Raw genomic sequence first — 23,859 nt, 5'->3', positions numbered from 1 at the left:
TTTTCCCCAATACTTCATTAAGTGTTACCTTGGCCGGCACTGGGTACTGCAAATTAAGGGTAAATTGTGATTTGGTCTATATGTTCAACTGCACCCTTACTCATTCAAATATGTTCAAGAACGTCTGCTTTCTTTTCTATATCTAAATGAATTGGATTAACAATTCATAAAAATACTTGAAAAGGGAAATATTAGAAAGACATATTGGATTATTATGAAAAACAGAATTGAAAAAGGCAAGTCATTAAATATAAGATACCACATGTTCTTACAATTCAGAATACACCCTATGTACAGAACACCTAAAAATGTTCGAAACGTAACTCACTTGAAGTTAAAAGAAAAAGTTACTTACCTTTGGTAACAATCTTTCTAGTGGATACTCTATCTAAATACAGATGCCTCACCTTTTGAATTTCCAAGATGTCAGACTAAATCCAGAAACATTTCAGTAGTTCTCCAGTCAGGTAGATGGTGCTGGCTCCATTTAGATATCAGAAGCAATGCCATTGTGGGGTCTCTGGGGCCATTAAGTGCCCCCACCGGCACCCTGATGTCAGTTTCCCATTCATTTTTTTTTTTTACAAGCCTTTGAGGCGAATGAGATAAGAATGACATCAACTGAATAAGGTGCAGTACTTTTTCTATAATTGGGACCTTATTAAAATATTCAACCTATTAACCAGCCATGAAAATGGGGTGGAGGGCAAATCCATGAGGAATCTGCAGGTAAAGTATCCACCAGAAAGATCCTTAATGAAGGCAAGTAACAATTTCTTCGTATTGATATTTCTACCTGCAGATTCCTCCCGTTTTTAAAAGATTCCCCAAGTACTACCTAACCAGGAGGTGGGTACACAGCTGCTTAAACTAGGATGTCCTAAAGGAGAGAGTGACCTTCCCTACTCGCCACTGTGTTTGTGCTTTGCAAAAGTGTGGCGGGAAGTGCAAGCTGGCACTTCGCAGATCTCTAAACTGGGACTCCCCTTCCCTGAACCAAGGAAGAGTTCACTCTGTTGGAGTGGGCCCAGATACCTTCTGTGAGCCCCTTGTGAGAAAAGGAGTAGTCTATCTTAATGCATAAAATGATCCACCACAACAGCGTCCTCTTGTGCACGGCCTTGTCCTTCATCTTGCCTATGTAGCTGATGAATAGCTGGTCATCCACTCCAAACTCCTTGATTCTGTCTTTGTAGAAGCTGACCGTTCTGTTGGAGTCTCTCTATGAAGCCTCTCTTTCATAGGATGCGGGGGGAGGAAAAATATAGATTGGCCTAAATGAAAGGGCATAACCACCTTGGGCAGATAAGCAGCACTGGTTCTGAGAACCAACTTGGCAGGAAAGTAGTGAAGGGAGGCTCGACGCTTAGTATCTGCAGCTCACTAGCACCTCTCGCTGGAATGATGGCTACAAGGAAAACTGTCTTGGAGTAAGTAGTCGCAACAGGCAACTGTGTAGGTGTTTGAACATGGAACACAATAATGTGAGATCAAGACTGAGGTCCCATTGTGGCATTATGAAGGGAGCATGGTCCAACCTCAAGCGACAGATGCAGAGGTTGTTCAGGGGTGTGATCAACATTTGTCCATCACACACCCTGCAAGGTGTTTAAATCCTGGCCATTTGGAGGGGTGACAGCTGGTACTGCACCTAAAATTTTGTTTTGAATTCGACAAAATGTCAAATAATTCCCTGACGAATGTTGAAGCTCCAGATTTGTCAATGTCATGGAAAAAGGGGAATGGGCAACAAGGAGCCTGTGGGGGTGCTTTATCGCTCCAGGGACATAAAGATTGAGTCAAAACAGATTTCAGGTATACCCAAATGCTTTTATTAGTAAAGCTCCTTTGGCCTTTAACCTTTCCAACTACACTTAGACCCCAGAGATAAGTCCTCTGGACTCCCCTCCAAAAGTGTTGCTGAGCCTGTATGGCACCAATAGCTGTGACAGACGCAGGACTTAATGATGAAGCATGCCACAAATTCTGTGTGCGTGAGAGTCCTTTATTAAAAATAAAGACCATTTCTCCTGGTAGGGGATAGGTATTGCAGGAATACATCCTTACTGGTAGGACTCATCCTCAGCATTAATATTTACAAACTATGACAACAGACAAAAATGAATTACTTTTGTAAAAGATTTAGAACAGATCTATTTGAAATTTAATGTAGCAAATAGCTGTAGTGGGGTGTGGAATTTCGTTAGAAGTCTGCAGAACTAGACACAAAAATGAAGTTCCTGAGATCTACTCATGCACATTTGATTTCTTCAAACCCTCTGTCTATTCTGTATTTTCCAAGATTCACACATTTCTAAATGAATAACTAACTTCTTTCAGAGTGGAATATGTATGCCTTTTACTTTTTTTCAGTTAATGTCTCAGGGGTGAGGAATTTAACAAAATATCTACTTGTTCATGGGACAGGATGTGTCATAAATCGACTTGTCCTGTAAAAAAATCCACTTGCCCCTTTGGTGCCAAATAGTGCAGTGACAAATTATGGCACAGCTCTGAGAATATCCTATCTAATAATGCCAGGGATCAGGTTATAGTACGGTTTGAATACTAGTAATTACCTTATTTTGCCACCTCTCCACAGTTCACATACTGGGGCTGGAAATAGCAGTGAGCAATAGTTCCAGGGATGGAATGCCCTTTTGAATCTGTGCAAACATACTAACTTGCATGTTTTAGAGGGATTTTCACCAGTTCTTCTCTGATCTTTTCCCATACTGAGAAAGGTTGGAAATATACACTTGACAAGAACAGAAGTAAACCTTCTTCCAGGGTTGGGGAAAAAAAGTGGTTGTAGGAAAGTGAACTTGTAAACGCTCAACAGATGCTTGCATGATCAAACCTATGCATGCATATTTGATCATGCTAAAATGCAGTTTATAAATATTTCCTATGAGGTCTGGCCTACTTCTGTAAATTCTTGAGAATTCATGAAAGCCATAAATCTGCAATAATGTAAGGACATAACTGATGGATGCACTTTTGTGACTTTAAGAACTGAGCCCCTAAGTAGGTCTGAAGTTAACCAATACTTTTTACATTAAAATTCTATCTATCTATCAGCTGACCTCACTGTGAGTGACAGCATTCTGCTTTTTCACAAGGAGCATATCTGCACAAAAATTAATTTTGTTCAGTGCCAGCAACTATTGAGCAATGTGTGCTTTTAGACATCAAAACATATTTTTTCTTTTTGCCAGTGTTTAATATAATAGTGTGGGCCCATCAGCTCCCACAACAATAAATGTTTACTAAAACCATGTCAAAACAAGACACACATTGACAAAACCAAAAGGCTGACCACCAGTGTCAGACCTATTGCCATTGCCAATGCTTTCTTATTTTCATGTGTCCATAATTTTGTTTAAATGATTATACTAATTTTCCATTATGAATATTTTAGCATGCATCAACACATGTTACTAAATGATGCATCAAGGAAATATTTCCTAAGGTTTCACAGTAGTTTAGCAAAACATGTTTTTCCTAATTTTCTTTTTTTGTGAAACTTATTTTGAAAGCAAAGAATCAAACTTGCTTTCAAGTATCTTCAAATATTTGCATCTGATCACAGAGCATTATACATAGCTTCATATTGTTAAGCATTGCAAATGTCTGTTCACATTTTTATAATAAAGCTACTCTCAGCAGTGAAGTCCAAGCTTATAACATTTTCCTAAAGCACTCACCCTAATAATAAAGGCTTTGCATTAATTAACCAAAAATACAAGGTTAAACAGCATTAACATCATGACCCAAATATCCCCTTAACTGCAGACAGTGCTCTTCCCTGATCCATAATGTGGTACTGTAAACTTGCAGCCAAAGAGGCTTTATGCTGCAGGGGTTGGGCCTACTTGTCCTAAGAACAAAATAACCATGAAATCTTCTTGTCCTTGACCCTAAACAATATGTCCACCTCTGACATGATGAAGGGACACTTCTAGAACCTCGCTCTCCTTCCAACCACTTTGGCTGTTTTTTTTTTTTAAATAATCAATAGCAGACGGCTACTCACTTTTTTTCTCCCAGCATACAAGTGCTGTTTGCGCGTCTAATGCCATTTGCTTCTGTCTGCTTTACTTGGTTCTCTCAAGTCACACCACTTTTAGTGCAAATGAAATACTGAAATGTAAGACTTTCACTATTCTTTTTTCGTATTTAATTTGCAGTTTGTTTACAGTATTCTGCAAGTGTTTTCTTAAAGTGGTTTCGGCTCCTTCGGAATCTGGTGAATGATCTAATAATATTTCTCAAAACCACAGCTGACACCAAACAAAGCAACGTTTTAGAATGCCTATTATTGGTGATTGTCAGGGATGCAATAATGAAAGAAGGGGATTGTTTTTTTTCCCTAGACTGGATGACCCCTTTAAGATGGACATCTGGGAAAGCTTGGGAACCCATACAAGAGCCAACGTTGTCTTTTATTAGAATAAATTAAAACACTTGGAGGTAACAATCTCTCACATTGAAATAGTATTTTTTTTTACAAAGGAGCTGAATAGAATTACACTAAGGTATGCAAAAAAACACGTTTTTATCTTAACAGTCAAATGTGGATTTGATGCATGTATTAGAAAAAAGAACCATGAAGTCAGTTTTTGTTAGTCCATGGTCTTATATTCAGTTCCAATCAGGTTCTTGCAGATTTTGTGCAAACAATTTTGCACAATCAAAACAAAGCAAACAAAATATTTCCTCTGCCACCGTTACGGGCAAATATGTTTGAATTTTCCAACAGACCTTTTTATAACCGCAAAAATGCCTCCTTTTTCTTTATCGGTTCCACCTACTTCAGGTATAATGCACATTTACATTCTAGCGGTCACAATACGAAGTATAAATAGCATGCAAGCTTAATTCATACATAATAACTATAATCAAAGACTCAGGGTCACAGTGCTCAAAACAAAATAGGAGTGTCCTAAACGCAGATCATCAAATCACACATAGAACAAGCACTTGCCGAGAGTGAACCTAAGCACGGAATATGCAACTGAAGTAATTCACCAAACCTGTTGGATCCAACAGTTGTAAATAATATACATCCAAAATGTTTTAAATCAAACCTAGAGCCAACCAAAGCCTTTTACAGATACATTGTAAAAATATATACCTCCAGGAAATGGTAACATACATGGTACACTACACAATGCTCCAGCCAGGGCTCTTTTTCACTAGAAATAGCCCACAGTGACAAATATCAGTGACAAGCAAGGAGCTAAATAAGATTCTGTTGAAACATTGTTTTGAGTCAGCTTGGTCTCGATTCTTCTCATAGGATTACATATCATGCCCAGCTTGTCAATTTACTGGCAAGATATGGTGGTTTAAAATCATTTTTCTATGAAATAACAGTGGTGTCTAATGATTAGCAAACAAGACTACGGGCCTGTGCTATAGTAGAAGATCTATTTATTCTGGTTTTTCTATTTAAAAAACTTTTTTATTCGTTTTTAGATAAAACAAACTGAAGCCAAGCATGGCACAAAATCTACAAGTAATGCAAACATGTTGTCGCATCACTCCACACTCCCACTCAAAGCATTGCGCCTATACCCAAGGAACCAGAGAGCTGTAGCCCTGATGGGCATATCACAGAAAAAGTCCATAGGCCAAGAAAGCAGTATTCCTACCACACACATTAGATCTAAACAGTAGTGTGGCCTCGAAGGAGTGTAACTTATTGTCTATGGACCAGGGCCTACATGGACAAGGTTCTATATAGACCCCTCAATGTCCCACCCAGCCTTTCCAGATTTTGAAATACTTACGGGGTGCGCCCTCTACCCTAATATATTGGGGTTTCCAGGCCCGTACAGAAATCCATACCCTTTGCCCACCCCTCCCGGGACAGAGCCTCTGTATTCTTCCATGCCTTCGCAACATCCCGTTTGGCCTCGAGCGATCCCAGCCAGAGCAATGCCCTCTAACATCTATCACTCTCCCCATCGTCTGCAACATGTGATAAGACCAATTTCGGCTCCCTCGGGATCTTTTAGCTCAACACCGTCCCCAGAATCCCAAGAACTCCCTCCCAGAAATACCAGAGGACCGGACAGTTCCAAAATGTATGTGATACATCCCCATTATCACTGATGCAGCGCATGCAGTTACCCGAGCCTATTGGTCCCATATGGAATAGTCGTGTCCAAGTAAGGTACATGCGATGTAGTATTTTCAGTTGGATAACAGGGAACTGAGCTTCAACCACTGCCTCACTTGGGGTCGCTGCTGCCTCCCTCTAATCTTCATCCGCAAGCTGACCCAGATATCGGGACCATGCCTCACTATCACCATCACGTCTGCCCGTTGGTGCAATACTGTTTGGTAGAGAGCCAACTTGTGCTTTTTAATTTTAGTAAGCAGGATTTTACCTCCAGGGATGATTAGTTTTGGATTTCAGTGTCTGTGGGCAAACAGGAGGTAAGAGTGTGTCTAAGCTGGAGATAACAAAATAACTGGGAGCAATGCATTTGGTATTCCGTCTGCAGCTCTGAGAAAGCCTTTAAGGGATCCATTTGTGAGAATGTCTCCCAGCTTAGTGACGCAGATGACATCCCATCTAGCAAATCCGCAAAGAGCCGAAAGCTGGGGAAGTATAGTCCCCCTACATAGCGGGGTCTCCAAAGTCAGCCCATCCTGCAGCTTTCGTGGTCTCCTTCCATACGGTTAATACCACCTGTGTGGAGGTGAGCATATTATGCAGGCAATCAACACTGTAGAGCAAGTGTGGAAGGCAGTCGCGACCTAGGACCCTTCTCTCCACTGCGTAGACCAAGGCCCTGAACCCTCAAACCACTAGTCATTTAGCACCAGGAGATGTCCTGCTGTAGTATAGCAACATGTACAGGGTGGCAAGGTCCCCCTCAAAGGCAGGCCTACAGCATTTTGCAAGGATAATGCAGAGTATCACCACCTTCTAAAGGAGTTCTCGTAGTAGAGCACTGGCCCGAGCAAAGAAGTCTTTCTTCACAGAAAAGCAGAAGTTTTGGAATTGGTATATTAGTCTCGGCAGTGAGACCATTTTAAAGATGGCTGATTGGCCAAGCAAAGATAGCGGGGAGGGAGTTCCAAACTTTAAGGTCTCCAGCCAGTCTCTTGAGCTGAGAATGGAGGCTGCAATCTCACTCATGCTGCCATGGGCTCTATCGCTAGGGAAGAAGGCAGGCATCCCTGACGAGTGCCCACCAGGTGGAGGAGATGCTGCCAATCCGTACTCTGGCTTGGAGGCACATATAAAGCAGCCTAATGTAATTGATAACATTTAGTGCCAAACTGTAGGTGTGGTAAAAGTGTAAAAAAGATATTCTCAGAACACTGAGTCAAACACTTTGCTGGAAGTCAACCATGAGTAAAACTTGATGGCCTGGTAAGCTAGCATTCATATTGATGTTATTGTTGACTCTTCTGATATTTTGCCTACTAGGCCTTCGGAGCATAAACTATTCTGGTTTTTCTTGAAGGCTCTGACATTCTGGATTAGGAGAGTGTCTTGTCCATTCATTCTCTGGTATCACTGTGGGATAACAAATCTCACCGGATAGCGAATTGATCCACCTACTTTCAGTGCTTAACTTGAGCTGCTGGTTGCCAGTGGGGCCCACCGACCGTAATTTTTGGGGACCAGCACTTATTTTTCCTCTTCAGACACTTCCCAAGAGCGAGAAAGGAGAGACTATCTACAAAGGACCACTAGCCAAGCATTTCTTGGCTAATTCATTTAAAAGAAACCAGTAGGCTTCTTTAGCAAATTAAAAAATAAAGGTCTTTAAAAAAAGGCATCACATTCCCCAATTTCTAGCCCCACTGACATTAACATCAGACTTCCAGTTTCCACCTAACCATGACTGCAACTCACAACTGTGTCAGGAGGAAGGTGCCAGGGTTATCAAAATCCATACTAAATGTTGGCCATGATCTTACGTGAGCCTTAATACCATCTGCCTGGATAGTGTAAAGGCAGCTGCAGGAAGTGCTTGCTTCAGAAGCAGTGAAGGAAGCTCAGATACTTTGCAAAGAACATACAGTTATGCACTTGTCTTACCTTAGTGTTCTGAACTGTTGCACAATTCGGCCCCATGCTTCTGCTCAGCTCAAAGGCAGAGTTTCTGGAGAGTTCTTACACAACTTCATAATGAAAAGAAACAAGAAGCATTTTTCTGACAAGACCAGATTGGTAAAGGCCTGACAGAAAGATGGAACAAAGGTGAGAGAGAAAGTGTTGCCACCACTCAGCAGATATTTGATGCAAATAAGGCCTTCAGGTCAACAGATTATTTTACGTAAGGCTTGAGGACAATGGAACAAATTAACAGGAGTATAATGATGATTTGATTATGTGTATTACAAGAAGGTTTAAATAGTAGGTTTACTCTCCACATTGACTTGAGATTTTTTTTTTTTTTAATGTTAAGTAAGTTACTCAAATAAAGATTAGAAAGAACTGGACATCATGTTGTTGTCAAGGGTACATAAGTATTTTGTGTTTTGGAAGGCATAAAACTGACTGAGTACTGGTTCAAAAAGGATATGTCAGAGTAGCTAGTGAAATCCAGGTTGAAGCAATATTGGTTGTAATGGATCTGAGAATCCTATCACTGTAATTAGTTCTGATGAGTCCCTTAGAATGTCGACTGAAATAACAAAGGTTTTGAGTTGTAGTTTCTGGGAATACATTACAAGAGAGCTCGATCACCCAATGCAGCAAAATACTTGAGGACCTTACACACAGTGTTAAAGAAAGCTATTGCAAACAATAGGATTTTACCTAAAAAGGTACTACAATAGGATGTTGAGGGTTTATTAAAACTGAAGATATGTCACAATACTAGAATGAATGAACTTCTGGACAGTATGTAGCTGCCAGTGCACTGATGGCAGGTTATACTTTTAAAGACCAGAAAAATTGTATTTCTGTCTAAGGCGAGTGCCAGGTGTATTCCTTTTGAGTACCAATCTGTAGCTTGTACTTGTCCTAAGGGAGTGACAAGAATCCCAAACCATTGTGCTTTTCTTCTGCCCACACTGAGTTGTCCGACCTTCCTAAAAAAATATTTTGGGAAGCTCTGAACACATCCTAGGGAGGAAGGCTAGTGGAAGAGAAAAAAAAAAACACACTAGTCAGGTAAGCTTCCTTCTGGGCTGATAGTCCCCTTGGCATCGCTCAATATCTTTTAGTGCAGTTACTGGGGAATTCTCAGAAAGTATTAAAATGGTAACTGTGGAGTTAGCACTGTTTTCAGGCATTCACCTGTGTAAGAAAAGGGAGAAATTCAGGTTAACGTTGCTATACATTTGGAGACTTAGGGCCTCATTAAGAGGCTGGTGGTCTTGAGACCGCCGGCCTCGTGGTGGCAGTCCTGACCGTTGCCAGTTTGACGGTCCGACTGCCAAATTAAGTTTGGTGGTCGAACCGCCAAACGACTGTCATCTCCACCGGGAACAATGTTCCCAATGGGCTGACGGCGGTCCAGTTCCGAATCGGCCAGGGCAGCGCTGAACTCACCACTGCCCTGCTGATTACCACCTGGTTCTCTGCCATCATTTTCATGTTGGTTTCATTGCCATGAAAATGATGGCAGAGAACAGGTGCATGGGGCCTCAGAGGGGCCCTTGACCACCCATGCATTTGGCATGGGCAGTGCAGGTGTCCCCCTGCCCAGCACCCTCATAATGCTCAATGTCTGCCTTGCAGACATTGAGCATTGTGAGGATGCTAGTGCACCATGAGGGTGCAATGCTGCCACCACTTTCCTTCTGGGCTGACCAGCAGAAATCTCGGTTTCCGCCAGTCAGCCCAGCGGGAAAGTCGTAATGGGTCCGGTGGGGAGGTAGCCAGTGTGGCAGCAACCTCCCCATCAGAAGTTCGGCAGATGAGTCTTCCCACCCGCCGAACTCCTAATCAGGCCCTCTATTCTGATCAAGTGCATTACCTTCACGCCTCAACAACTACATACATGCATTGCTCCCTTCAACAAAAACGTGTAGTTATGAGTCTCTCTTCAAACGAAAAATGAACACAATCATTCACTCAATGGTCCAATGTTTGCTCTTAGCTTGCAAGAATATTCTAATTCAATTTCCACTTACTTGTCTTACTCATTTAAATGGATTATTGGTGTTCCTGGAGAATAATTTTGATGTTATTTTTCTTCTGGTGGAACTTGTAAATAATTCTACAGGTTTAAAACCCCACCAGAAAATGTCAAAACATAATCCCTTGAAAGAAGCGTCTCATGAAATTAGGTTTGAAAATGTAGGTAAACAGTCACCAGAATATCCTCAGAAAACACCAAGCATCTCCTCTGTAAACCTTTCTTACACTTCTTAATAAAGAAGTCAAAACAGCTCAGTCAAATCTGTCTTCATCAGAGATGCAGCAAGGCTAGCCTGAACCAGATTTAACCAGGCACGAGGAAGTCAGTCTGCTTCCCTCCTCAGCACCAGGAACCAGAGAGTTCTGATGGCAAGCAATTCCGTTTTCCACGACATCCATTATATAGTGCCCGACTTCAGTTTTTTTGCACTCTTGAACCGTTGATGCCGACTCAGTCAGTAAATTACTGGCATACACTTTGCAAAGTGACTAAAATATGGGTTTTTCTGCATAATTACCAATTAACTCCCAACCAGTAATGTTTTTCCCCATCTCCATGTTGTAACAGTGAGTACTCAGAAATTCTGTAAACCCATGCTTAAAAAGGCACACATGCATTGCTTTAGGTTTACTCCCTTACTCCGTGAAGCCCACGTCAACAATCACAGTATTGCTCATTGTGGGGTAGGTACATTAAGAATGGTCATGCTGGCCCCAGGATCCGTGTAAACAATGGGCTAAGGACGGTGGACCCTGGCCAATAATCAGGACCCACCGTATTTTAAGTCACAGACTGTCCTCTAGAGCAGTGATCTCTGAACTATAGCCCGAGGGCAACATCCAGCCCCCTACAAGATATCATCCAGCCCTCTATCGTTTCCCAAAGCATTGGATTCTGATGAGCAAAGGGAAATATAAATCAAATTCATTTGGCAGCCGATAGGTGGCAGCTGTGCCTCTTGAATCTTCTCTATTGTAACTATTGGGCCAGCAAGGTTGTGTATGCCAAATCTTTGAAAAACGCAAGCTCCTAGACCAGATAACCCACACTGCAGAAAACTCCAGTTGCCAGAATTATAGAAACATGGAGACTGAATTTATTTTTGTTTGATCTTTATTAATGGATCAAGTTTATTTTGAATTTCTTTGCTTTGTTTTACTGATTCTCTCTGTGTATTTATGTTTTCTTATTGTGTGCTACAAATTTGGACAAATTCTCATTTCTTGTAAATTTTCTATATATAAAATTAATTAAAAAACTGAATAGCCCGCTTCTCCTACCTACAGTTGAGTAATTAATTATGTTGTCAAATCATTTGCTAACGTTTTGATATTTTTACTCATTGTATATCATTTCTCAGTTTAAGCATGGAGCTGATTCTTTGTAATTGTCACATTCCTCTTTTGTTCTGAATCAGATCATGCTGATTACAAATAAAATCCAAGTAAACCTTATTCATTAATTTAAATTGCATTAATTCATTTATAGATTATTTTTTTTCGGCCCTCAAATATTTGTAAAATTTACGATGTGGCCCTCGCAGTGAAAGGTTTAGAGACTCCGCTCTGGAGAAGAACACAGAGGCAGTGAGATGCAGTTTTCTACATTGAAATGGTGCATAAAGCTGATATGGGCAGACCACATACATAGGTTTGGCCATGTGGAAGGTGGCACCCCGACACAAACTGGAGGAGTCAACCCAGTTGAGATGTGAGAGAGCCACACATACGGCATGCTGGCACTGAGTGGTACTCAGGAGTATCTCATAGATATATTAGCAATTTTATTAATAACAGATTCTGCCTTACAGTGTACACCTGATAAAACACACCCAATTATAGTTACCCTTAGCTGCACTGCCTTTTGGTCTTAGACACATAATGGCTTACCATATCTCAAGAGCACACCTACATGGCCCAAGGGGTAATGATGTAATGTTTTTTTCTCCGTTATACTCAGGAAATTGCTCCTGGCACCTGAAACAGCTAGTCATTCTGAGGTGCTGGTCCTGGCTGTATGACTCCTCAGGGATATAATCCAAAATGGGCAAAGATGTCATCTCGCAAACATATTTGGTGGGGACCAAAAGAGGTCTTACTGTGTGTAAGTAAATAAAGAAGCTCTATGAGAAAATGATAAGCAATTAATGAAGGAAACTGTATCAAACATAAAGTGAAGATCTCTGGGTTATGAGTAACGAGTTTGGTTGGTTGAATAGCTAATGGAAATCTTGCTGCGGTTACAAATCAGATGATAAAGAAAAGAGAGTGGTAGGTTCAAAATGATGAAATGCAGATACAGATTAATAATATGGTAACAGGAGAATGCATTGATGCAAATGACATATTCCACTCAAACAGCATGCAAGGTATGTCTTCCATTCCAACTCTAGCGACAGAGTTGATGATTGAGGGTCATCCAATCATTCCAAGAGAAAGACTATCAGGGAGCTCTTTGGAAACTCATACTAGGATCCTATTGCTTGAAGTTCAACGTAAACGTAGGCAGATCTTACTAATGGGTTTAAGTACACTACTTTAGGAAATTGAGGAATCAGATAGGTGGAGAGGGAAATCATGACATGCCAGGAGACTGTGGGTGTATTATTATTTTTCAGGTTGTTCTTTGGTGTAAAGGAGAATGGACATTTTAATGCATAATATTGGGATCTGGCATTGGACACATATTATCAATGCGTATTAGCAATGGCAATAGTTCTGGCTTATAAAGGGACGTGCCTCTTCAGTCATTGATTTAGGCACTCAAAAAGTCATTAGACGTGCACCCTGTCACTCATCCCTGCATATGTTTAGGCACTCAATAAGTAAAAACAGGTGCACTGTCACTTTTCCTTGCACTCCTGCATCTATTCATCCACCCATTGACTCATTCTTACAGTCACCCACTTACATAACCACAATGAATATACATTAATTCAGAAAATCTGCTAATTTAAAATAAAATTAGAAAAAGAAAACAAGTGACTGCCTTAACATGGTGGACATAAGATTATCGTAACAAATAAAAATAACAACGTACTGAGAATGGTCCGGTAGAGACTCCGCTATCGGATGCTAACTGATTGGCACCTGTGGATCTGACAATTTCAGCATTCAGCTACATGTAGCAAATATGTAAAAGTTCTTCAAAGTGTGGTATCCCTCAAGTTTGACACTGTTCCACTCCGGAAATCACGTGTAGCGTCCATACAGATGGCACTCCTGTGAGCTGACGTCCGTTTCTTTCTTTCCATGCCTTCAGACACAGATCCGCAGCTCTCTTTGTATCTCTCTCCAAGACGTTACCTAAAAAACATTTTTAGTGTGCACGGGATATCAACCTCCCAAAACAGGTTTTAAACCCTGTAGGGACTCTGGCAAACACGTGTCTGTTACAGATCCCCACTAAGTGTGCCTGTGATCGAGCCACAACTCCAAGGCCTGTGGCGACTGACTGTCAATGAACAAGGAGGCTATCAGGTAAAACAAGGTGAAACTTTAAGTCATCAAGCATAATAAGACTCCTTGCCAGAACCAAGGTTCAATCTCAGTTCTGTTCCTGTTGTCGACAGAGCTGCTCAAGAGGCCAATCTTCGGTGTGCCCCAAGTCCCCTTGTAAGTGAAAGAAACACAAGAAATTGAAACTTCCTTCTACCACTTTTATTCCTCCCAGTGGGCGCACAGGTGGAAGAAGCCTTCTCGATCTCGCTCCTTAAGCTGCCCTATTTTGAAGTTGGTCAAGCAGCTGTTTCCTGCACAACCCAGCGCCTTTCTCCACGCCACATCAGATCGATGAGTTCCACGCAGCCATGCTATGGCCCTTTTGATCCTTGCTGACTCCCTCTGGCACGCCTTCAGACACTAAGGAACCGAGAGGCCTCATGCCTAGGACATTGCTGGCAGGTCCCCCATCAACCTCTGAGCCTTTTTTGCCTCCAGCTCTAGTTCTGACTCATGCTGGCCCCATGCACGTCGACTTCATTGATGTCAAAAGAGAGACAGCCCTAATTGTTCTCTCCAACGAGGATTCAACAATGGTGGTCTGACAACCGACCAAAGTCGTGCCCGGATCCGCCTGAGGCGTTACTTTCCCACTTGATTTGCCACAAGGAACACAATACTATCTACATTCCCTTTTTGGGACAGTTTCTTTTAATGACTGTGACCCGGTCATAAGTTCTCTCAACCCTACCAGGATGACAATTGGTACAAGAACTTACAGAAGGTGGGCTTGATACCTTCCTGGACACAGATTTAGTTTTCTCCCTCTGAACCTGCCTCAAAGGAATCCGCTTCCTACATTATGGTGATGCACAGAATGGCCAAAGTTCTTGACCCCTGGCTCCACACCTTGGAGGGTAAGACAAATGTTTTGCACCTTCTTCCTTTCAACGAAGCACTGACAGATACCTATTAGGGGCTTCGGCCAACCAGTGCTCTGGCTCAGCAGTCAATCAACAGATTGGTAGGAGCCATCTCTCGGCTCCAGGAGACTCAGCTATTCTTTTGCAGCGCCCCTCACCAGAAAGCCTAGTGGTGCATGGTCCATCAGCTGCTTTAATCCTAACACATTACCTACCACTCCCCCTAATCTAAGTGAGGGGAAACATTCGACAAATGTGTCTTTTCCTCTTCTAGCTTGGGCCTCTGTTCTGTCAATGCCAGCTATTTGTTGGGAGGGTACTCTCACACCCTGTGGGGTTCGGTGGCACAAGTCCTCCCTGGTATACCCGTGTGCAATTTCAGGCAATACAAGATGGCTGTGATGCAATCAAGTTCATGATTCGTTGTGGCTTGGACATTATCAATCCCATGGGTGGGCCACAGGCATCAGTGTTGCTATCTGCCAGAATGCATGGCTGCGACTGACTGGGTTCTCTGGTGATGTTCAGTCACCCCTGAGGAATGTGCCTTTTGACAGGACTCGTCTGTTTGGGAAAAAGGCTGATTCTGCTCTCAAGGAGAGCAAGGCTACTGCTTGCCCTCTGGGCCTTTCCGCCGCACCTCGCCAACCGCAACAGTTTAATTGCTCCTTTTGTGACGTTGGCCGAGGTGTCCCTCACTGCCGGCCTATTCAGCCCCCACAGAGAAGCCAGCAGTTTTGCGGTAGAGGCCGACGTGCCGACCACTTCCACGGCCAAAGTCAGCATGCTGCCCAGTCAACCTTCCCCTACTAGTGCAAGCTTGACTGGAAGATTTTGTAGCACTTTATATAAGCATCAGTTACATTACACAAGGAAACACTCATTTGTTGTAGGCATGGAGAGATTAAGGCCTTCATTACAACTTCGGCGGTCTTACAAAAAGACCACCAAAGCTGCAGGCGCCACTATACCGCCAGTGCTGGCGGTATTTGTGGCTCCCTAGTATAACTTTTCCACTGGGTCAGCAGACAGAAACAGCCTTTCCGTCCCCTGGCCCAGCGGAAAAGTCACATCAACATTGCAGCCGGTTCATAATAGAGCAGGCAGCAATGCTGATGTGCAGCGGTTGCAGCAGCACCTGTCGCGCATTTCGGGCAGTGAAATGCGCGATGGGGCTGTGCCTGGGTGCCCCTGCACTGCCCATGCCAAGTGCACGGGCAGTGCAGGGGTCCCCAGGGGCATCCCGAGTCCCCCTTACTGCCAGCCTCACACCGCCATGGACAGGCTGGTGGTAGCGCCCTGGGAATTATGACCGCCTGGTGGACGCCTGGCGGTCAGTTGCAGTGGCCAGCGGTATGGCTGTGGCTAATGCGCCACAGTCATAATACACTGCTGGTACACCGCCAGCCTGTTGGTGGTATTACCGCCGGTGTACCGCCAGCCGCCAGGGCCGTAATAAGGCCCTAAGTGATTTGACCAGGATAACAGGATGCTGAGCCAAACCTCGTTCTACAGATCCAAGGTCAGCAGCTCTGGCTGCTACGCCACATCCTTTCTGCATTAAACCGATAGCTACGGGGCTGGAGAGGGAAAAGAAGCAACACTGATAGGGTGGGTGGGAGCAAAATGGATTAACTGAAAACACAAGCACTCATATGGAGTGCTTAAACACGAATAAAAAGGTAGCTTGAAACTGAAGTAGTGAACGGACACAAGTACTTGGTCTATGCTCAAGGTGACGGCCAAACACAAGAGGCATGATGTATGCATGCCATTACAAATGGAAACAAGGGTTACAAAAGCGAAGTTGACGCAAACAAATGCTAAGCTATGAGTGGGCTGTTATTATTGCAATTTAACTTGGGCATAAAGTGCATTGCTAAAAAAACTTGCAGGACTATTTTTGTCGTTTAATTTGCAACCTTCAAAAAAAAATATTTTTTAAAAAAGAATTCCGTTAAACATTTAATAGTTTGCTAGCCATAAGCTGATTAAACCAGATTCCTTGTATAGTGACTTATCCAAGGTGTAGGAGGCTAGCCTGTTTTGTAGTAGGTACGTACCAAAGGTACTTACGCCTTTCACCTCACACCAGGTCCAGTTATCCCATATTAGTGAAATGTAGTCAGTGTTTAGAAGCCAGGCTGTCTAGAGGCAGCTGCAGGCACAGCAGCCAAGGCTGAACTAGGAGACATGCAAAGCTCTTGCAATACCACTGTTGTAGCTCAGTACTTACACACAAGGAAGACAATACTCATTGTTACCAAAAATAAAGGTACTTTATTTTAGTGACACAATGCCAAATTTATCTTGGAGGTTATACTCCCTTAGGAGGTAAGTATTATACACAAAATATACACTAGTAACCAAAATCAATTAAGTAAACAGTCATAAAATAGTGCAAATAGTGAAAATCACCATAGGTTACAATGGGCCTAGAGGGAACACAAACCATATACTGAAATAGTGGAATGCGAATGACGGTTTCCCGCCTAGGCAAGAGTAGTGTGTAGAGGGAGGCTGGCAGTGTAAGAAAACCCTCAGGGTAAGTAAAGTACCCCACCCCAGAGCCTTCAGAAGACCAGACAGCACCCACAGGAGTCCCAAAACACAGGGACAAAGGAGTTGCAAAATGGTGGTCATCGCAGCGCTACACAAGAGGATCCCACACCGCAGGAGAACACCTCAGGGAGCCGAGTGTCCCAGGGCAGAGTGCTGGGGACCTGGGCTAGACTGCCCACACTCGTCATCAGGAGAGGGGACCCCAAGTGCCAGTTTTCGCTGTAGAGGTGCCTGCTGAAGCAGGGAAGTGGCTCGATCACTCCATGGGAGATTCCTTTGGTCCTTCTGGTACAGGATGAAGACAGGCTGTCCTCGAGCGTGCACGACCTGGAAACTGTTGCAGGTGCTGGCAGGAGCTGGAGTTACAGAGTTGTAGTGGCCGGCTTGGATACTTTGTTGCAACTGGTGGAGTTCCTGGAGCAGTGCTGTGGTTGATCTGATGGTAGAAGGTGAAGCAAAGGATGCAGAGGAGTCCTGCTGGAGTCTTGCAATCCAAATCTGAAGAAACACCCAGAGGAGAGACCCTAAATAGCACTCAGAAGGGGATTGGCTACCTAACCAGGTATGGACCTATCAGGAGGGGTATCTGATGTCACCTGCTGTCACTAGCCACTCAGATGCTCCCAGAGTTCCCTGACCATCCTGAAAACAAGATGGCAGAACCCAGGGACACTCTGGAGGAGCTCTGGGCACCACCCCTAGGGTGGTGATGGACAGGGGAGTGGTCACTCCCCATTGGTTTGTCCATTTTCGTGACAGAGCAGGGCCTGGGGGTCCCTGAACCGGTGTAGACTGGATTATGCAAGGAGGGCACCATCTGTGCCCTTCTAAGCATTTCCAGAGGCTCTGGGAGGATACCCCTCCCATGCCTGTAACACCTATTTCCAAAGGGAGAGGGTGTAACACCCCTCTCCTAAAATGCATTGTTCTGCCTTCCTGGGATTGAGCTGCTCAAGCCCCAGGAGGGCAGATGCCTGTCTGTGAGGTGGCAGCAGCTAGGGCTGCAGTGAAAACCTCAGAAGGCTGGTATGGCAGTACTGGGGGGTGGGGGGGGGGGGGGTTGTGGAGCCCCCAGAGTGCATGGGAGTGTGCAACCAATACTGGAATCAGTATTGGGGTACAATTCCAAGTTGTTATACACCTCACATGGCCATATTCGGAGTTACCATTGTGAAGCTATATATGTGTATTGTATTGATCCTATATATAGTGCACACTTATAATGGCGTCCCCGCACTCACGAAGTCTGGGAAAATGGACCTGGACAACCTGGGGGCACCTCTGCTAGTGCAGAGGTGCCCTCGCACACATGTACTATGCACCTAGCCTTCACGGTCTGAAGGTTAGACATATAGGTGACTTATGAGTGACCTGTTGCAGTGAAAATGGTTGTGAAATAATGCTTACACTATTTCACTCAGGCTGCAATGGCAGTCCTGAAGAAGTGTTTGTATGAGCTCCTTATGGGTGGCGAAAGAAATGCTGCAGCCCATAAGGATCTCCTGGAACCCCAATGCCCTAGGTACCTAGGTACCTTATACCAGGGACTTATAAGGGGGGGTCCAGTATACCAATTTTGAGTGGAATACTGGGTTACCAGTATGTAAGTACAAATTTGGAATCAAAGAGAGCATAACCACTGGAGTTCTGATTAGCAGGACTCTAGTGACACAGTTAGGCATACTGACAAAAACAGTGAAACAGACTGACAAGTAGGCCACAACCTATGAGCACTGGGGTCCTGACTAGCAGGATCCCTGTGACACAGTAAACACACACTGACAAAGCAGGCCAAAAATGGGGTACCCGTGCTAGAAAGAGGCTACTTTCTCACACAAGGCCATACCTCAAATTGATTATTTCAACTTATCATGGTTCATTTGTGTACATTTGTAAATTAGGGGTTATAATAAATGGACAATATCTTGCGGAAACAGTGGTTCTGCCAGTATTAATTGATAAAAGAATTTGTATTCACTTATGGCTGGTGTCAATGAACGATTTTTCAAGTGTTGCAATAGGCTAATAAAACAAATTTACAATACAATAACCCATAAAACCAAATAGGAAGAAAGTTTTAAATGTGAGGTGATGTGTTCATTAAAAATGGTTCAGCTGCTCCCCGACAAATGCACAATGGTCCTATATATCACAGTATTTCCTCCCAGCCACAGAACGCGTTCATACATGAGCCCCTGTAATTAGATGCTAACAATGGCATTGATGCTGTACGAAATGGTCTAGCTACAAGAAGTAACTGTTTCAACTTCTATTTCAAAAAAACATTTCCATTTTGCTTTTGGAAGCTAGAAATCAGTTTAAACATTTGCCCTTAGCACATAACTTTCCTGTTCCTCACAAAGTTTTGCCATGAAAACAACACAAGGCATTAACTGATTTCGTAAAGAAAATATAAATAAATAGATGAACAAACAAATAAATAAAACCGTGATAGTTGCAGACAGAAAACTTGCACTTCAAGTCACATCAAATGAAACAGAATCATGTGTAACAGAGATATGGAAAATGTGATTTTCCATTAAGCAATTGTATCAGTTGGCTTGAAACTGCGCTGCACCTCAGAAATACAAGAAAATCAAAACCGCAATCATGAACAATAAAGTCTCACCAGACTGAAACCTGGGATTGCTGTAGAGCTCCAACGAGGAAAACGCTTTGAGGTGTTTCGGGGCTTCAGTGCAGCATCCTTAGTCTCCACTACACTAACCCTTTCTGCCAGCTCTGATCAGTGGCAGGACAGCATTCACAATGCTTGATGACATCACAGTACAGTGACAGTGCCTTAACCCCTTCGCTGCCAGGCCTTTTCCCCCTCCTGTGCCAGGCCTTTTTTTGCCTATTTGGGGCAGTTCGCGCTTAGGCCCGCATAACTTTTTGTCCACATAAGCTAACCAAGCCAAATTTGCGTCCTTTTTTTCCAACATCCTAGGGATTCTGGAGGTACCCAGACTTTGTGGGTTCCCCTGAAAGAGGCCAAGAAATTTGCCAAAATACCGGGAACATTTTGTTTTTTTCAAACAAATTGGAAAAAGTGGCTGCAGAAGAAGGCTTGTGGTTTTTCCCCTGAAAATGGCATCAACAAAGGGTTTGCGGTGCTAAACTCAGCAGCTTCCCAGCTTTCAGGAACAGGCAGACTTGAATCAGAAAACCCAATTTTTCAACACAATTTTGGCATTTTTCTGGGACATACCCCATTTTTGCAATTTTTTGTGCTTTCAGCCTCCTTCCAGTCAGTGACAGAAATGGGCATGAAACCAATGCTGGATCCCAGAAACCTAAACATTTCTGAAATGTAGACAAAATTCTGAATTCAGCAAGGGGTCATTTGTGTAGATCCTACAAGGGTTTCCTACAGAAAATAACAACTGAAAAAGAAAAATATTGAAATTTAGGTGAAAAAAACATAAATGTTTCTCTACGTTTTACTCTGTAACTTTTCCCTGCAATGTCAGATTATCGAAAGCAATATACCGTTACGTCTGATGGACTCCTCTGGTTGCGGGGATATATAGGGCTTGTAGGTTCATCAAGAACCCGAGGAACCCAGAGCCAATAAATGAGCTGCACCCTGACGTGCGTTTTCATTCTATACCGGGTATACAGCAATTCATTTGCTGAAATATAAAGAGTAAAAAATTGCTATCAAGAAAACCTTTGTATTTCCAAAAAGGGCACAAGATAAGGTGTTGAGGAGCAGTGGTTATTTGCACATCTCTGAATTCCGGGGTGACCATACAAGCATGTGAATTACAGGGCTTTTCTCAAATAGATGTCTTTTTTACACACTCTCCTATATTTGGAAGGAAAAAATGTAGAGAAAGACAAGGGGCAATAACACTTGTTTTGCTAATCTATGTTCCCCCAAGTCTCCCGATAAAAATGATACCTCACTTGTGTGGGTTGGCCTAGCGCCCGCGACAGGAAACGCCCCAAAGCGCAACGTGGACACATCCAAATTTTTGGAAGAAAACAGAGGTGTTTTTTGCGAAGTGCCTACCTGTAGATTTTGGCCTCTAGCTCAGCCGGCACCTAGGGAAACCTACCAAACCTGTGCATTTCTGAAAACTAGAGACCTAGGGGAATCCAAGGAGGGGTGACTTGCGGGGCTCGGACCAGGTTCTGTTACCCAGAATCCTTTGCAAACCTCAAAATTTGGCTAAAAAAACACATGTTCCTCACATTTCTGTGGCAGAAAGTTCTGGAATCTGAGAGGAGCCAAAAATTTCCTTTCACCCAGCGTTCCCCCAAGTCTCCCGATAAAAATGATACCTCACTTGTGTGGGTAGGCCTAGCGCCCGCGACAGGAAACGCCCCAAAGCGCAACGTGGACACATCCAAATTTTTGGAAGACAACAGAGGTGTTTTTTGCGAAGTGCCTACCTGTAGATTTTGGCCTCTAGCTCAGCCGGCACCTAGGGAAACCTACCAAACCTGTGCATTTCTGAAAACTAGAGACCTAGGGCAATCCAAGGAGGGGTGACTTGCGGGGCTCGGACCAGGTTCTGTTACCCAGAATCCTTTGCAAACCTCAAAATTTGGCTAAAAAAACACATGTTCCTCACATTTCTGTGTCAGAAAGTTCTGGAATCTGAGAGGAGCCACAAATTTCCTTCCACCCAGCGTTCCCCCAAGTCTCCCGATAAAAATGTACCTCACTTGTGTAGGTAGGCCTAGCGCCCGCGACAGGAAACGCCCCAAAGCGCAACGTGGACACATCCAAATTTTTGGAAGAAAACAGAGGTGTTTTTTGCGAAGTGCCTACCTGTAGATTTTGGCCTCTAGCTCAGCCGGCACCTAGGGAAACCTACCAAACCTGTGCATTTCTGAAAACTAGAGACCTAGGGGAATCCAAGGAGGGGTGACTTGCGGGGCTCTGACCAGGTTCTGTTACCCAGAATCCTGTGCAAACCTCAAAATTTGGCTAAAAAAACACATGTTCCTCACATTTCTGTGGCAGAAAGTTCTGGAATCTGAGAGGAGCCAAAAATTTCCTTTCACCCAGCGTTCCCCCAAGTCTCCCGATAAAAATGATACCTCACTTGTGTGGGTAGGCCTAGCGCCCGCGACAGGAAACGCCCCAAAGCGCAACGTGGACACATCCAAATTTTTGGAAGACAACAGAGGTGTTTTTTGCGAAGTGCCTACCTGTAGATTTTGGCCTCTAGCTCAGCCGGCACCTAGGGAAACCTACCAAACCTGTGCATTTCTGAAAACTAGAGACCTAGGGCAATCCAAGGAGGGGTGACTTGCGGGCTCGGACCAGGTTCTGTTACCCAGAATCCTTTGCAAACCTCAAAATTTGGCTAAAAAAACACATGTTCCTCACATTTGTGTGTCAGAAAATTCTGGAATCTGAGGGGAGCCACAAATTTCCTTCTACCCAGCGTTCCCCCAAGTCTCCCGATACAAATGGTACCTCACTTGTGTGGTTAGGCCCAGCGCCCGCGACAGGATATGCCCCAAAACACAACGTGGACACATCACAGAAAACAGAGCTGTTTTTTGCAAAGTGCCTACTTGTAGATTTTGGCCTCTAGCTCAGCCGGCACCTAGGGAAACCTACCAAACCTGTGCATTTGTGAAAACTAGAGACCTAGGGGAATCCAAGATGGGCTGACTTGTGGGGATCGGACCAAGTTCTGTTACCCAGAATCCTTTGCAAACCTCAAAATTTGGCTAAAAAAACACATGTTCCTCACATTTCTGTGGCAGAAAGTTCTGGAATCTGAGAGGAGCCAAAAATTTCCTTTCACCCAGCGTTCCCCCAAGTCTCCCGATAAAAATGATACCTCACTTGTGTGGGTAGGCCTAGCGCCCGCGACAGGAAACGCCCCAAAGCGCAACGTGGACACATCCAAATTTTTGGAAGACAACAGAGGTGTTTTTTGCGAAGTGCCTACCTGTAGATTTTGGCCTCTAGCTCAGCCGGCACCTAGGGAAACCTACCAAACCTGTGCATTTCTGAAAACTAGAGACCTGGGGCAATCCAAGGAGGGGTGACTTGCGGGGCTCGGACCAGGTTCTGTTACCCAGAATCCTTTGCAAACCTCAAAATTTGGCTAAAAAAACACATGTTCCTCACATTTCTGTGTCAGAAAGTTCTGGAATCTGAGAGGAGCCACAAATTTCCTTCCACCCAGCGTTCCCCCAAGTCTCCCGATAAAAATGTACCTCACTTGTGTAGGTAGGCCTAGCGCCCGCGACAGGAAACGCCCCAAAGCGCAACGTGGACACATCCAAATTTTTGGAAGAAAACAGAGGTGTTTTTTGCGAAGTGCCTACCTGTAGATTTTGGCCTCTAGCTCAGCCGGCACCTAGGGAAACCTACCAAACCTGTGCATTTCTGAAAACTAGAGACCTAGGGGAATCCAAGGAGGGGTGACTTGCGGGGCTCGGACCAGGTTCTGTTACCCAGAATCCTGTGCAAACCTCAAAATTTGGCTAAAAAAACACATGTTCCTCACATTTCTGTGGCAGAAAGTTCTGGAATCTGAGAGGAGCCAAAAATTTCCTTTCACCCAGCGTTCCCCCAAGTCTCCCGATAAAAATGATACCTCACTTGTGTGGGTAGGCCTAGCGCCCGCGACAGGAAACGCCCCAAAGCGCAACGTGGACACATCCAAATTTTTGGAAGACAACAGAGGTGTTTTTTGCGAAGTGCCTACCTGTAGATTTTGGCCTCTAGCTCAGCCGGCACCTAGGGAAACCTACCAAACCTGTGCATTTCTGAAAACTAGAGACCTAGGGGAATCCAATGAGGGGTGACTTGCGGGGCTCGGACCAGGTTCTGTT

The 23,859-nt window shown here is 43.8% G+C and overlaps 1 protein-coding gene across 1 annotated transcript in view; it reads right to left on the bottom strand.

The window, feature by feature from the left end:
* Window positions 1–23,859, bottom strand: part of CEP41 (centrosomal protein 41) — a 68,436-nt gene that overhangs the window by 27,669 nt on the left and 16,908 nt on the right. The window lies entirely within an intron of this gene.

This window comes from Pleurodeles waltl, chromosome 4_1 (genome assembly GCF_031143425.1).
Source record: "Pleurodeles waltl isolate 20211129_DDA chromosome 4_1, aPleWal1.hap1.20221129, whole genome shotgun sequence".
In the NCBI taxonomy this organism is placed as follows: Eukaryota; Metazoa; Chordata; class Amphibia; order Caudata; family Salamandridae; genus Pleurodeles; species Pleurodeles waltl.
This window is presented reverse-complemented; position numbering and strand designations above follow the sequence as displayed.